This window comes from Sminthopsis crassicaudata, chromosome 5 (assembly GCF_048593235.1).
Source record: "Sminthopsis crassicaudata isolate SCR6 chromosome 5, ASM4859323v1, whole genome shotgun sequence".
Lineage (NCBI taxonomy): Eukaryota > Metazoa > Chordata > Mammalia > Dasyuromorphia > Dasyuridae > Sminthopsis > Sminthopsis crassicaudata.
The window spans coordinates 54,115,181-54,129,584 of record NC_133621.1 but is presented as its reverse complement, the minus strand read 5'-3'; the positions used below and the strand labels follow the sequence as shown (position 1 = coordinate 54,129,584).

Here is a 14,404-nt window from a genome sequence, read left to right as displayed (position 1 = left end):
CAAGCAGTACTGAGAGCAAAATGTTTATCTCTAAATGTATGTCTTAATAAAAGGAGAAAGAGTAGATCAATAAGTTGGGCAAGCAACTAAAAAGAAAGAAAGAAAGAAAAAGAACAAATTTTAAATACCCAATTAAACACCAAATGGAAATCCTTAAAATCAAAGATTTTTTTTTCCAGAAAAATTAGATGGGGGAGAAGGGTTGGTAGTTTTGTGTATGCATTATATATGTATGTGTATATGTGTGTATTTATGTGTGTATGTGTATATAGATATGTGCATGCGTATGTATACATGTATACATATGTATAGATGCATGTATACATAGCCTGCTTGGGGGACATGGAGAAGAAGAAAGGGGGAAAAAAGTAAAAAGTACCTAGCAGAAAACAAAAGAAAACCTACAACATAGAAAAGATGAAAAGTTATAAATATAATATTTTCTATTATCATATATGCTTTTCTGAAATGAAAACTTATTGTTACATATTTTGAATCCTCCCTGATGTTCTATTGGATATGACCTTTTTTTCTTTTTCTCTCTTTCTTTCTTCCTTTTTTCTTTTTTTTTCTTTTTTCTTATTTAACATTTGTTTTAAATAAATGAATACATTTAAAAATAAAACAAATGACTACTGATTAGTAGTCATTTCAGAAATGCAAATTAAAAACCACTTTGATATACCATTTGACACCTCTCAGATTGACTAACATAAGAGAGAAGGAAAATGACAAATGGTAGAGGGGAATGTTTAAAAACTGGGACATTAATTCACTGTTGGGAAAGCTATGAAACAAATCAACCATTCTGGAAATGATTTAGAACTAGACCCAAAAGATGTTAAAACAAATTATACCCCCAAAAAAGTATGCCATCTCTTTTTATTGTAGCAAAGAATTAGAAACTCAGGGGATACCGATCGACTGGGGAATGGTAGAACAAGTTATGGTACATGATTGAGATGAAAGACCATTACTTTATAAGAAATGAGGAGCAGAATGGTTTTAGACAAACTTGGGAAGATTTATATGATCTCATGCAAAATGAAGTGAGCAGAATCAGGAGAACATTGTACATGGTAACAGTCATATTATAAGTTAACCAACTCTGGTAAGTCAATGATCCAAGATAATTCCAAAGAATCCAGGATGAAAAATTCCATCCACATGCAGAGAGAGAACTGATGAACTGTGAGTTCAGATTGAAGCATACTTTTTAGAACTTTAGTTTTCTTGAATTTTTTGACTATTTTCTCTTGTCACATGGTTAATATAGATATATGTTTTGCATGACTTCATGTGTATAATTGATATCAAATTGTTTGCCTTCTTAAGGATAAGGATAAGACTAGAGGAAGAGAACTTGAAACTCAAAATTTTTTTAAATTAAGCTTTCAAATGTTCTTAACACTTAATATTGATTAATATGAAAGTGATTTAATTAATATACTTATAATTATATTAATATCAGTAATATGAGGTAAGATTAGTACCTCATGAAATAACAATATATAAAATTTAAATAGGGAAATTTGGAAGAGGGATGTGTATAAGGGAAAATAAAATTCTTTCCATTCTGAATATGTTAAATTAAAGACACCTAGAAGATATAAAAATGGTGCTATTCAGCAGTCAATTGATAATACAGGATTAGAAGTCAGGATAGAGATCAATAAATTAATGTCTTTTATCAATATAACTATCCATACATGGTCTTTGCCTAAAATAAAGCTGAACCAAAGCCTAAACTTATATTCTGGAAATAGCAAGTTGAGATTAAGTAGCTAAGCTACAAATATGAGAAATAAAACCATCCTTATCTTATTCCATTAGACAAAAAGAAAAGAAGCTCTATGCATGTGTGACTTTTATATAGCATTTAATTATAAAAAATAATATTACATGCATTGTCAATAGCACATTTATAAATATGAAAACAAGAAGCTTCCATAGTTAGTATGGCTCTGCTATGTTATGATAGATTTAGACACATCGCCAATGCTTGATCTGCTCTTAGGGTTTCTAGTAGATAAGTTTGTAGTTTCTAATAGATAAGATAACCACATCATATTTCTAGATAAGTAGATAAACTATATAAAAACACACACATTGTCATTTCCCAACGCATTATCTTCTCCAGTAGATCTCTCCTTTGAAGCAAATAAAAATAGTTAAACAACACAAATCAACTCACCATCCGAAAATGTATACTTCATTCCTTCCCTGTCAAGAGAAATGGAGGATGCTCAGTGACATCATAATCCATATTATAGTAATGGAGCTAAAACTAGAGAAAGGTTACTTAGGCTTTGCTCCAGGAATGAAATTTGGTGGCACTGTCCAGGGGCCAACTTTCTCCCCAGGTCATCTAATCTCCATCAGTTTATAGGGTGGCCCCAGGTAACAATTCCTCTCCATTTAGCAGGATGAAAATCTCCCACTGTCCAGGGAAGCAATTCTTTCCAACAGAGGTTGATGTCTTTTTGATCCTCTGAAAACAAAGGATAACAACCAATCAACTCTTTGCAGAGTAACTTCATGACATCACTGATGAATTTCCTTTGCTCATAGTCATACTACAAGTGAGATTCCACCTACTTAAGCCACAAACAAAAAATTTTAGTAATGACTTTGCATATTTCCCCAGCCTAGATCTATATATTTTCTCCAAACTAGACTATCATTTCATAAGGCAGAAAATTGCTGAGGTTAATAAATTGCATTTAAACTTTTAGGAAACAATCAAAATCCATTTATCTAATTCTTTAAACAATTCATCAAATCATTCATATTTACTAAACCTGTATTGTGTTTTAAATATAACAAGAACCCAAAATATCAAGACATGTTCCCTGATCTCCTCTATGATCTAAATAGAGATTTAAAAAACAAATGATTTATTATGTAAAGTAAAATATAAAAAATACAGTAAGAGAAGTTAAAAAAATACTAGTTTAGAAGAGAGAGCTTAGAGTTGGGGTTGGACATAGATCAGAGAACATGTTGATTATTTGAATTGCGTCTTGAAGTTTGAAAAGAGATTAAACAAGTGAAGGTGGAAGGAAGGATTTTCTATCAAATTCTACAAAAGGATGCAGGATTTCCTAAGCCTATCCTCCTTATTAAAGAATCAGAACATCTGGTTTTCAATCATTTATATCTTTTCAAGATGAGCACTTAAATTGTAGGTCCTAGAACTGAAGTTGAGAGATCACAAAAAGGGGAAAAGGTCCCATATGTGAAAAAATGTTTGTGGCAGCCCTTATTGTAGTGGCAAAGAACTAGAAACTGAGTGGATGCCCATCAGCTGGGGAATGGCTGAATAAGTTATGGTATATGAATATTATGGAATATTATTGTTCTATAAGAAACGATCAGCAGGGTGATTTTAGAGAGGCCTGGGGAGACTTACATGAACTGATGCTGAGTGAAGTGAATAGAACCAAGAGAACAATGTATATAGCAACAGCAAGCTTATATGATGATGATCAGTTCTGATGGATGTGTCTCTTTTCAGCATTGAGGTGATTCAGGTCAATTCCAGTGATCTCGTGATGAAGAGAACCAACTGCATCCAGAAAGAGGATTGAAATCCTACATTTTAAAGTATATACTTCCTTCATTTCTTGAGTTACTAAAGCCAAATAGTTTATCCTTGGAGGGCAACCTATTAATGACAAATATCTAGGTACTTTAGAGTAGGTGATAATATAATAATCTCCACTTTACAATTGACAAAATGGGAATAGATTTCACTGACTTGTCCAGTGTCACACAGCTATCAAGAGTCTGAAACCAGATTTGAACTTAGTTATTCCTGATTTTAGAACCAATTTGCTATTGACTACATCATCAGCTATATTGCTGCATTTTATAATACCATATGATTGTTTCAGATTAAATTCTAGTCACCAAGATTCTTATGTACAATTCCTAATATGTTTCCTACTTCGCATAACTAGTTATAATCTAGCTTATATTCAAACATAAGATAAAACCATACCTATGGATACAACTTCTGTTTTTCTTGGTATAAAGAGAATATCCAATGAATAAACTCCTTCTCCCTATAAACAACAGCTCTCATTTTGTCATTTATAGTCTCACAATTTCCTAGAGCTTTCAGAGTCATACAGCTAATATTGGACAGAGTTGTTTCTGATTCTGAGACCAGTTTTCTATTTTATTATGCATGTAGACTTCATCAAATTACCTAGATTTGGCTATACTAAATTTTATTTGCCAGTATGCCTGATTTCCTATGTTAGAAATCAGAAAATAGATAGAAAGCTGGACTTTGAATGAGGAAAAATTTACGTTTAATTCCTACCTCTAACAGAAGCTGTTTGGCTTTAGGCAAGTTACTTAATCCCTCAGTGAGCACCTCCAAGAAATTCTCAAAATACTTTAGAAAACTGAGTTACACAGGCGAAGGGATTTTTATAACAGGAGCTCCTTAAACCAGTAAAATCATAAGTATAGAGTAGTTGATCTGGACTGTATACACACTCACAGATACAGGTGTTATCACAGATACAGGTACCTGTGTATTTGTCTATTCATACATATACTCACATGTAAATACATGTATTATACACTGTGTGCACTATTACTATGGTATATATATACACATATGTAAAACAAACTAAAATGTATGTGGGGAGTATACAGCCTGTATTCATGTGTCATATGAGTGTATGCATTATGTGAACATGTATGTACTATACATGTCCAGGATAGAAATATTCTTGTATGGCATATACATGCATATCTACATTTGTAGGTATGTACAAATATATGCATATATATCCCTATATAGGCAGATAGACAGACAGACAGACAGATAGATAGACAAATAGACAGATAGACAGATAAAGATAGAGATGTAATTTTGAAAAAAAATTAATAGTGATTATCAAATATTTCTATATTTCTAATTTCTATTCTAGAGCATACATTTCTCTTCCACATATTTTAATAGAAATACCAAGAAGCAAGCTTTAGCTGTGTACAACTTCCTAGGGCCCCTTCCATAGAGATTTCAAATGCACCCACTTTCAGCACTGCACTATTTATAACTATTCTTTACTTCTGATCTTTTGGCTCATGCAAATCCGGTCTTATAATATTAATATATATGAGATTTGCCTCTTATACAAAGAGATTCATTTTTTCACAAAAACCATGATTTTAAAATTATACTCAGGATATTCCAGGTTGTACAGATCTTCATTTTAATAATGTAATCTAGTGTTTTTCTTCCAGTTCTTAGAATTTGGATAAAATTTCATAGTTATCTTTTGCCTCACCTTCTGAAAAAGTTATACTGAATTAAACTTTAATTTTCAGAAGTTTATTATATTTAGCACATTAGAAAAAATATTAAAAATAGTGATCAATGGTAATGATAATAGATAGCATTCATATACTAGTTTATGGTTTACAAAACACTTTACGATATTAACTCATTTCATCCTCACTACCCTGAAAAGTAGATGGCCATTATTCTTACAAAAGATGCTGATGCAGGGAGAGTTTAATGTCCAGGTTTCATAGCTATAAGATGTCCGAGGCCAAATTTTGATTTGTTTCTTCCTGATTCCAAGTCCAGTATTGTATCTACCGTACCATCAAACTGCCTCTACTTTATCAACACTTCCTACATCTTTGTCTACTTTTCTTTTTTTAAGAAACTTTAACACTGACCCTTTTCAAGTCTTTGAAAACTACCCATGAGTTCTCAAAAATAATTGCTACTATATTTGCAGTGACTTCACCCAAAGGCTTATATGTCCTACAATATGGCTTATATGTCCTATAAGTTTGAAAGGATTACATTTATTTTTAAAAGCATGGACAGGTACTGACTTCCCTTTTGTCATATAGGCCCTAACTACTCATACCAAATGCTGCCATCTATAAATTGTATATAATGGTCTTGCTTTGTATTTTTGAGAAAAAAAAAAAGAAAATCAGGATACATATTAAAAGTTTTTTAAAGCATCATTTATTACAAGCACCCACATTTGCATTTAACAAATGAGCACTATTTTTCTATTGAGCTTCTGACAAACATTTAAGAAAAGTGAGCACTAATAAGAAAAATGTAAATTAAAACTTTAAGTTTCCTTTTGCACCCATTAGATTGACAAAGGTGACAAAGACAAATATTGAAGAGGCTGTGGGAGGATACTGGAGAACAATGGATTGATCCAGCCATTCTAGAAAATGACTTTGTATATTATCCAAAAAAGATCCTAATTTTTATTAATTACTGTACATAGACCCAGAGATGTTACTACATTATACATTGTACATATGCAAAGAGATACAAGTCAAGAGAATCAATATGCACAAATATATATATAAGAACATTTTTTATCTGAACATCAAATAGGAAATGACTCAAGTATGTGGACTTTATTAATGTAATGGAACATTTTTGTTTTCTAAGAAAGAACCAATGCAAAGAATTTTCAAAACTTTTGGAGAAATATATGTAAATTGATACCAAATTTTTAAAAAAGTAGAACCTTGGGAACAAATTTCAGAGCATTGGTAATGAAATATTCTTCTTGTTTCTCAACAGAGAGTTAATGCAATAGAATTGCATAATGAGAAATGATGGCATTCACTTGTTTTCCACAATTATATTTATTTTTATAAAAGATTGAGGAAATAGTGCATAAAAAATAGTTGAGAAGTAAAAGAGATAAATGAATAACAAAAATAAGAAATAAAAACCTCTATAAAAATTTAAAATGCCCAGAGAAAAATAAAATGACTTCAGAGAAATAAAAATGGCAATTTTGTTGCTACCTTCTTACATTCATATCTTTTCTTAGCAAACTATAACTGAAATTCATAATTTCCTATAAAAAGAACATTAGAAAGATTGAAAATTCTTCATATGAAAAATCAAATAAGCAAAAAATTAGTGGAAAATATAGGAATTAGTGGAAAATATCCATATTTTTAATTGCATTTTTGTTACATTCATTTTAAGTTGATAAAGGTACATGAACCAAATGAAATCTCTTAGCTTCTTACTTCTTTGATAGAACAGATTAATTAATGGGTTAGTTAAAACTTTTAATAAGTAACATGATAAATAAGAGTAACAACTTATCGTCTAGCCTTTTATATATATATATATATATATATATATATATATTTTTTATATATATATATATATATACATACATACATACATACATAATGGATAGTACTAGACTTGCTGTCAAGACAGGCAGAATTCAAATTCTCTTTCACACAGCCCCTTTTTTGACCAGAGGCAAAACTTTTCAATTCTTTATGCCTTAGCATCCTTACTAGAAATTATTATATTTCCATTCTAACAAAGATGTTGTAAAGTTCAAATGAGCCAATGTAGTAAACCATTGTGAAAACTATGGAAGTATTTGTATTATTGATTCCATATTAATCATTTAATTGTTAATTAGTAAATTAAAGAATTGCCTGATTTTTCACCAGTATAGGAAACTGCTAGTATATAATTTCCATCAGCTGCTATAGATTATCCAATATTTCTTAGAGTCTATTGAGCTGCACGGGACCTGAGACATTAAGTGACTTAATCAGATTCCATAACTAGCATGTGCTAGTGGTAAGATTTGAACCTTGGATATCCTGACTCCAAAGCTTGGCCCTCTATGCATAATATCAAAGCTTCTTAAATTGTGGGTTGCAACCAAATATGAGATCATATAACTGAATATGGGTATCATTAAAAAAAATTGCAATAGTAAAAGGTTTTTGAATGTAAGGACCAAATTTTGATTCTGAGGTATTTCTCATTTTGGGAGGTTTGTTTTTGGTTTTTGAGAGGTAATTGGGATTAAATGGCTTGCCTAGGGTCACACAGTAACAATTACAGTTAGTAATTGCTAAGTGAGGACAGATTTGAACTCAGATCTTCCTGCCAGAAACACCATGACTCAGATTTGAGATGGTCCTGAGTAAAAAAAAAAAAAAAAAAAAAAGCTTAAGAAGCCCTGCATTATACCATTCTTCTTCTCATCATTCTCATTATTGTATACTGCATATAATAGGCACTTAATTAATGTCATTATTATTAGTGTCATTATTAGAAATCAGAAGTCCCTTTCTGCATCTTGACAGGAAGCAAGATAACCCATGAATGCCAAAACACAGTCAAAAAGAAAGGGGGGGGGGGGAATTTAAGTATTTTAAATCACTTCAGTTTCATTTCCTCATCTCAGTCTCATACTCAGTCTTGATTAAAGAGCAATGCAAAGATCCATCATTGATAACGGAATTAACCTCAGCATCTCAGAGACATGCTATAACTTTAATCCTCCTCCTTCTGCATTCTACAGCATTGCTTTGTTCAAAGGGACTCTGATAAGAGGGAGTGTGAGATATACTGAGATGCTGGAAATCTAGTATGAATACTCCATCTGGTGGTGAATACTTAAATTTTCATCCTCAAAGATAACTGAATTTCTTTTTTCTTCCCTGGCTATAGTGCATGTTATGGGAAAGGGACTTAATTTACCTCTTTGCATTTCCACTCTTATTTCTCCTTTGTATAGTCCCTAGAAGAGAAATGTTTGTGAAAGAATAAAAACAAATGAAAGGCTCTAAGATTCTGAGCTCAAGTATTATTGTATACCTGTTCTGGGCACAATGTTCAGTCTAGATGTATCCATTGACCATTATTCAGTCATCTATTGTGACCTCTTCCATTCCACAACACAATGACCTGTGTGGTCCTTGAAGTTCCTCTCATTTATCACTAGCAATGCAACACTTCCTAATTTTTTCTCCTTTTCTGTTTCTTTTGCTGACTCCTCATTCCCTAAAAACTGATCTTCAATATGGCTTTATTCTAGACCCTCTTTTTTTTTTCCTTTCTACCCTCAGATCAACTAGTAACAAGGCTTTAATTATTACTTCTGTACTTCCATAGCTACTCTATCCTTGTCCATATCACCTGTATTCTAGTTCCAGAGAACAACCAACAAGATTTCTTCCCTAAAATTCAGTGGATTTAGGATGGAAAATACTATCTTCATCTAGAGAGCGAACAATGGAGAATGAATGTGGATTGAAGCATAGTATTTTCATCTTTTTTGTTTGGTTACTTGCTTGCTTTTTCTTTCTCGTGGGTTTTTCCCTTTTTAGACTGATTTTTCTTGCACAACTTGACAAATTTGAAAATATGTTTAAAATAATTGTATATATTTAACATTTATCAGATTGTTTGCTGTCATGGAGAGAGTGGAAGTAAGTGAGGGAAGAAGAAAAATCTGGAATACAAAGTCTCACCAAAATTAATGTTGAAAACTATCTTTACATGTTTTTGGAAAATAAAGTACTATTGAAAATAAAAAGGGGTCTTGGCAGAGAACTACGGAATAAAGTATATATCTTCAGACATTATCAATCTGCCCAATTATTTTTTTACTTACACTATTTACCATAAACATAATGTCTACTTTGGGGGATTTGGAAATGGAACTGGTTAGTAATAATAGTAAGGCAAATAAAAAAGAAAGCATTAATGAAACATTTTTAAAATACACAAAAGAATATATTTAGGGGACACCTATAATCTAGGCAGTTTTGTTGCTATCATGTTAAATTTAATATACATGTGAAAACAAACTGCAAAAAAGAAAATTCAATCAACTAACCATCATTTATCAAGAACTTGATATATGCCAGATACCAGCTATATGATGGAGATACAAAGAAAGGCAAAAACAGTACCTGCTCACAAGGGATTTATATTCTAACGAGGAGACAACCTTACAGTGGTCCGGAACTCTATCCCCTGTGCCATTTAATGGCCTATCTATGTTCTAGGTGCAATGCAATAAGTATACAGAAGAGGAAAAAAGGCAACTGATAACCAGTTCTCAAGGAGCCCGCAGTCTAAGGAGGGATACAGCATGCAAACAACTATATACCAACAAGAAACTAATCTGAAACCACTGAAAAGTGGTCATGTAATTAACCAAGAATCACTTATGATATTCTTTGATTATGTGATTGGCTCAGCTGGTCACCTGAGTCAACACCCTTTCAGAAATGGATTGCCATTGATCCTCTTCAAAAATAAAAGACAAAATAGTGTATTGTGCCCCAGGCCTGGAATCAGAAGACTCATCTTCATGAGTTCAAACCCAGCCTCAGACATTTAGCAGTTGTGTGTCCCTATAAGTCATTAACTTGTTTGTCTCAGTTTCATTACCTATAAAATGAGCTGGAGAAGGAAATGGCAAATCATTTCAGTATCTTTGTCTAGAAAATCCCAAATGAGGTGATGAAGAATTGGATACAATTGAAAAAAGAACGATTAAGTAAACAAAATAACTTTACAAGAGAAAGTTAGGCTTCAGCTGCAAGAAGGACCAGGAAAAGCTTCATGCAGAAGGCAAAATTTAAGTTTCAGTCTTGAAGAAAGCCAAGGAATCTAAGAGGTAGAAATGATGAGAAAATCCTTCAAGGGAAAAACAGTACAAAGGCAAGGAGATAGAAGATCATATTTGAGGAACAAAAAGTAGATCATCAAAGTTTCTTCTTCAGTTTTGCTTCAAAGAGTTTTCTTCACCCATAATATTGCTTTGTTGCATTTGAGTTTTCATCCGTTTGCTCATAGTTGTACTTTTTGGATGTGGCTAGGTCCAAACCTTTCTCATGCTTAGACAATGTGGTCAAGTCTTGTTTGGTCCTTTCTCCTCTGTAGTCTGCAGTGAGCTATAAACCTGGATGGGATTGGTGGGATTAGACCTCTAGACAGGCATCAATCAAATGATCAGTATTTTTTCACATTAGGTCACTTATAAACCAGTTAAAAATAACCTAATTATATTACAATCTAGTTCATAAATCTCCATCTTATCTACAAGGGTATTATGGGAAACTGAGTAAGATTTCATTGAAATGTAAATATTCTGGAATGATGTTGAGAATACAAAATTTGGAATCAGGCAGACCTAGATTCAATTCTTTTCAAAATATTTATTACTTGTGAGACATGAATTTACCTGCAAATTGTGGGAAATGCTACTTGTATGATATAGCTTGGAGAGGTTTCATGGTAGAGAAAATGAAAGAGAGAGACATAGGGACAGAGAGACAGAGACAGAGACAGAGACAGAGACAGAGACAGAGACAGAGACAGAGACAGAGAGAGAGAGAGAGAGAGAGAGAGAGAGAGAGAGAGAGAGAGAGAGAGAGAGAGAGAATTTAATAAACACTTACTATATTACAGATAGAGTTGATAGTTAACTGTGAATTCAGGAAAACCCAAATTTAACTCCTCTTTCTGACCATATTGATTGACTCTGGGAACACCTCTATACCTTTCATGTCTCAGGCAAGTTCTCTAAAATTTAGGTTGCAGAATGGTTACCACTTTCTACACAGATAAAATCAAAAATCAAAAAGAAAGTTTTTGTATTTGTTTTACCCTCCACCTCCAATCCATTCTTTATTGTACTATAAATACTGGGAAACCGGGGCCATATCATATCTAAATTTTGCATGTCTTTCAATGCTTACTATGTCATTCTATATATAATATAGAATCAATAGGCTCAGGTTCACTAGGCCAGTATAGCCCAACCCTGACTTTAAGGGTATTTTTCCTTTCCCAAGCAATATTTATCTACAATTGTGTTACCCATGACTCTTCACAGTGAGCCACAGATCTGCTGCAGAAGAAAACAAACACTTTCAAAGTGAAAATCTATAAATAAACACCAACTATTTGCCTGGTGAATTTTTTACATGTCATTGCTTTATCAAAACAATTATCTTGCTTTAAAGATCAATTAAAGATATTAAAAGCCTAATAATGGCAGAGCCAAGGAAATATAAAGAAAAATTCTTCAACAAAGTATTTCTTGATGATAACCATTAGCAAACAAATCTTTCTTGCATTTATATTAGATTAAATTCTTCATGTTTTGATAAAAGAAAACAATTTTAAGGTGATTTTTAATCAAGTTTCATACTAAAAAATGATACAAATAGGCCAATTCTCATCTAAAAATGACTGTTATTAAAAAAAAACTACTGAAAAGCATCAAATTGCATTATTATAGTCATTGTATTTCTTAGCATATTGTTTGTATTTATTTACCTGTGTGCATGTTGTTTTTCTTCAATGGAATACAAGCTCCTTAAAGGAGAAAATCTGGAACACAAAATTTTAAAAACCAATGTTAAAAATTAGGTTTATATATACCTGGGAGAAAATAAAATACTAAATTTTTAAAAAATAGAATGCAAGTTCCTCAAGGGTAGTAGGGCCTGTTTCATTTTCATCTTTATAACTTTAGCATAGTACCTGATTTATAAGAAAAATCATTTATGCAATTAAATTAATAACTCCCACCAAATATTTTTTCTTACTCCAACAAGTATTTCCTAAATATTTATTAAATGCCAGGCACTATGCTAACTAAGGTTACAAAGAAAAAATGTTAATAAATGGTCCCTTTCCTGAAAGAGCTTATAATGTACCAGGAGAAACAGCATATGTGCATAATAAGTCAAAATGAAACATATACAAAATAAATCTAAATTATCTCCAAAAATATAGATTGTTCACAAATTTATATTTCCTTTCACCGATCAAATTTTAATCTGGAGTTAGTTTTCCTTCACTTCCATGAAATATTTTGTATGGAGGATTTCTTATGTTTCACCTGCATTTCAGGATATTTTTTTCAGGTAATGCCTGTTGAGAAGAATTATTTATAGACATCATGACATAATGATGGTACATTAAATTCTATCCTCAACCATAAACATAACTGATTTCTGGATATGATGAGTGTGAGATATTTCTCAGCTATTAACTATTATTTAGGATTATAAAGCTACAAATATTCTAAAGAGTCTATTGGAGAAGAGAGGAAGAGAAAAGTTGATATATGCACATTTACTGAATATTGGACGAGTTTCTCTCATTTTCATGCCTTAAGAATCTATTCCTGCTTCCCACAGTCTATCATTCCATATTCTGAATTCCACTAGCATTCCACTGCAGTATGGTAAGAATGGGACCTGAATCATCATTCTTCCCTAACATCACCAAGAGACTTCCTTCTATAAGGTAGTACAGGTAGAAAGGGATAGAGACTGAACATACTAGAAATGAAATAAAAAATATATAAATATGTATTGGAAACTGGGAAGAAATCCTTACATGAGCAGTAAATTCCCGAGTCTGTCAAAGCTCTGAAAATAGATAACAGCTCCATTTGTCAAGGATTTTTTTCTCTGGCCAAAAGCATTTTAATCTTGATATGTAAGATATTAATGAATATGTTGAACCTCAGTCATCTATGGAATGCTTTACATATTTTAATTTAGACAATTTTGATTTCAAACTCAATCCTCTACAAGCATAACGAGTAGGGCATAGGGAGTATATTAACAACCTGGAGCGATTATAGATCAAGCTAATTTTAGGTCAGATAATTTGTAGAACATGAATTAATCCAAGTTTGTATCTCAAGGAATGAAAACAGCTCCTGATACTCTCTTATCATCTACCAAGTTTGTTGACAATATACATACTACTGGTGACACAAATTCCAAAAGAATACAAGCTTGATCATCTATGGATTCTAATCTCTAATAGACAAAGTGCATACATGGTTGTTTTAGAACTCCAGGCTGATATGTCTATGGTCACTGGGGCTAGCTCTGTATTATATTTATAAGCTAGAAATAGAGAGAGATGCTGCTCCTTAGAAAGATGCCTTATAGGTAAGTTCCCTCACAAATAGTACATGTGCCAATTACAGTATATGGAGGGTATGAGAAAGAAATAGAAAATTTAAATTGTGTCACTGATATTAGCAATGTGATTATGTGTAAATCACTTAATCTCTCTTTAAAATAAGGATAGTTTTTCCTCTAAATGCCTACCTCACAATGTTGTTAAGATTCAAATGAGACAATGTACATGAAAAACTTTGTATACTTGAAAACACATTTAATGGCAGTAATCGACTTCATCATCGTCATCATGATACTATATTCAGCACCATATGGCTATACTATATCATTTCACAAATCACATTTGGATCTTCCATAAATGGTCAAAATAGGGGGCTCAGTGTCAGTTCTCCCACCTTCACCATTCTTAGTCTCTCGCCCTTTCATGACAACTCTTCCCCATCCTCTCTCAGATACTCTGTCTTAGCTTTCTTTCAATCCTCCTCTATTTTAAAATTTTGTTCTCAGAAAATAACTTGGAATTACTCACATTGGGGTATAAATGTTTTGTAACAGCTTATGGTTTTGCTTCCTCCAGGGAGATAGACTAAAGACTTAAGCTAAGCTAATGTCCCCAACTGAGACTATAGTTGTAAGCTAAAGAAATGAAAACATAATG

At 32.2% G+C, this 14,404-nt stretch overlaps 1 long non-coding RNA gene across 1 annotated transcript in view; it reads right to left on the bottom strand.

Annotated features, from left to right (window-relative positions):
- Positions 1–1,885: 1,885 nt before the first annotated feature.
- LOC141545046 (uncharacterized) overlaps positions 1,886–14,404 on the bottom strand; it is a 78,455-nt gene continuing 65,936 nt past the window's right edge. The window contains exons 2-3 of the long non-coding RNA XR_012482863.1: positions 12,137–12,190; positions 1,886–2,491 (exon numbers count right to left, since the gene is read on the bottom strand). This is a non-coding gene — a long non-coding RNA (uncharacterized LOC141545046). The remainder of the gene's footprint in view (positions 2,492–12,136; positions 12,191–14,404) is intronic.